Here is a 2,953-nt window from a genome sequence, read left to right on the forward strand (position 1 = left end):
TGAAACTCAGATCTGGTAGGGAAAAATGCAGTGGACTGGGTGCTTGTCGCTGCGCGGGAGAGGCATAGAACTCTATGCGATAACCTTGTACTGTTTGTAGCACCCAGGGATCGGACGTAAGTTCTCACCACCTGTGAAAAAAGAGAACCAGTCTGCCTCCCACTTTGTGTTCTGTTGCACATAGAACCCGTACCTGAATAGGAGTTGTCTCCTGAGTTGCTCTGTTGGCCTCGATAGGCACCTTTCTGTCCTCTGCCTCGACCTCACCGATTGCGGGAGGGATAGAAATTGGATCTCTGATTGCCTCTGCCTCGCTGCTCCGCTCCACGCGAGGTCTGACTGAAACCTCGGCCTGACCCTTGACCTCGTTGATGGCCGGCCCTGTCAAAAACACCGGTGTGGAACACCTTCTTTATATTTGCTTGCACCTTGTCCAACGCGGAGAAGGTGGCTACGTACTTGCCCATCTCCTTTACAAATTTGTCCCCAAAGAGCATGCCATTAGCCAGTGAACCTGGTTCTGTGGTGGCCATCTCCGCCATTTGGGAATCAATTCTCATGAGGAACGAGTGTCTCCGCTCCATGGACAGAGCCACATTTGCATTACCCAGGACTCACACGGCACGTTGGGCCCACTCCATGACATCCGATGTATCCATCGGCACATTCTTCTCCTTAGCCTGGACCGCCGCATCCAGGATCTTTGTAAGAGGTCCAGAGACATCTAGTAGCTTGTCCTGGCATCCTCGCCACGCTCTGTCTAGTCCTTTTTTCGGGTCTTTTGCGAGCTTTCTCATGAATGCTGCCATGTGGGGTCCAAGTCTGGGGTATCCGCTACCATACCCGTCAAGGAGGGTCTGGGGCATTCCGACCGCAACGTGGTCCTCACCCCGCTTTCAAAACCCTGGCGCAAGTTGTTAGTCACATAATGGGCAACCTCTGGACAAGGCACCCACTCAGTAGATCTAGGGTGTATTATACTATTGGGGTCAAACAAGAGGTTCCTGGGTACCTGACTATCGTCTGCCTTATACGCTGTATGTTTCACCTTTTTAGACCTCTTCTTAGAAACGACCGATTCAACCTCCGATTCCGAAGTAGCCGGTGGGGATGTGGAAGAGTCTCCAGACGTTCCATTAGCCATAGAGCCATGATCCTTCATAACATTCTTGGCCATCTGCGCTATCTTTTGGGCCGAGCATGAGCAGAGGTGTCACCCTTGTGGGTAGATTTAAACTTCCTCTTGCCATAGTTGTGAAGGGGTTTAGTAAAAGGCTTTACCGCCTTAATCAGGGCTTTATTAACAGACCTCTGGGCGTGAGTATCCAGGGCCTCAACCAGATTCTCCTCCAACTGTTCTTCTTCTGGCTCATACTCTTCATACTCATTAAATTCGACCCACTGGTCACCCTCCTCGGCGTAGTACGCCATAGCTGACAAGCAGGAAGGTGTGGAGGAAAATTCGAAGGGGGGAGCAGCCCAGGGGTGCCTCTGACACACACACTCTGTAAATCCACTATTCAACACACTGAGAGGCCAGAGTATCAAGGTGGAAGGAGGCCCCTAGTATCACACAAAAGCTCCCCTAGAGCTGAGCTCTAATCCGGACATGCTCCGGTAAGCGTTCACCAAGGTCAAGGATAGATGCAGTGCTGACGCGCGCAATCCGCGAGGAGCCGGCAATTCAAAGGGAAAGCCGGCGCCTCGCGCATGCACATCGCGTGTGGGGCCGAACTCGTCTGCTCCTTGTGCGCGGACGACTCGCATCTGCCTCCTCCTGCTCCACCGCCCCCTGTCGCGCACAACGCGCCCTGTCTACTCGCGCTACGAATGCGCAGTCAAGCAATCATATACGGCAATAAAAGCACATGCGAACACAATTGGGGCAATAAAAAGTGAAAGCGCTCAAGCGCCACATCAATAAAACACCCCGTAACTGCTTACAAACCCAACAAATAGAAATAGGGAAAAAGCACTTAGCTCGCTGCTGCAGCAGCAAAGACAGAGGAGGTCGTATGGTTCACAAGGATTATTATGTGGTGGACTGGACAGTGATTGGTGCAGACTGTTGGAGGGGGTTGTCCTTCCGGGGTCATGCCAGTTTAAAGTTTTTATTGGCTGCTGTTTTTGTCAGTAAAGAATAGAGAGGCATAATCAGAGCCTCCGTGGACTGACATAGAATTCTTTGTGACTAGCTGTCTTTGGTGGCATGTGAATGTGGATGCAACACGAATACGGTCTCACAGGAGAGTGGCTCAGTTAAACTGCTTTATTATTACTGTGTTCCTGGTTCTCTTGAGCGCTACGTTTTGTGACAGTCCAGTGCAACCCGGTATGAAACATTAATAGAAGCGTGTGGAGTAAAGAATAAGAAAACTATGTCTGCAGCTTGCTTCTTTTGGGTTCGTATACTAATTAAAAACCATCTGGTAGGAGAATACTTTATTTTTACAGTGTTTCAGTCGCTCATGTATTATTCATGGTTACCTTGCAAGAGTTTACCATTACGCTTCATTTTGAATATTCAAATGTGTCTCGCGCACCTCACCTTGCTAATCGTGCCGCGTGGAGCTCATTCAACCTTCCATGACGTCTTCTCTTCATCACGATCTTCAAGGCTGTAGAAGGACGTTTGGGAGCAGGAGCGCGCTGTGAGCCACCCGGCTTGCGTCCCTGCACGTCCCGCCATCTTTGTATTGTAATGTCAAAGCTATCGTTGTGCTTTGTTGCTGAGGGACGTCAGTATCCTGCCAACCATGTGCTCACCTAATCTAAATAAAGTTTTTTTCTTCAGCGTCACAACGTGAGATTGCTTCTTCAAGAGCCTGCTTCATTAACCCCTTCGCTGCTGGCCCGTTTCCGCCGCTGTGCGGTAAACAAATGAACAGGGCGGGGCCGTGACGAACCCCAGCCGTCATCAGCACATGAGCACCGCGGAGCGTGACGGCTGGGG

The 2,953-nt window shown here is 50.7% G+C and overlaps 1 pseudogene; it reads right to left on the reverse strand.

Moving 5' to 3' along the window:
- Positions 1 to 263: 263 nt before the first annotated feature.
- On the reverse strand, positions 264 to 1,177 carry LOC147701901 (uncharacterized; annotated as a pseudogene).
- Positions 1,178 to 2,953: the final 1,776 nt, after the last annotated feature.

The sequence above is a fragment of the Lissotriton vulgaris genome, chromosome 7, assembly GCF_964263255.1.
Source record: "Lissotriton vulgaris chromosome 7, aLisVul1.2, whole genome shotgun sequence".
Taxonomy (NCBI): Eukaryota; Metazoa; Chordata; class Amphibia; order Caudata; family Salamandridae; genus Lissotriton; species Lissotriton vulgaris.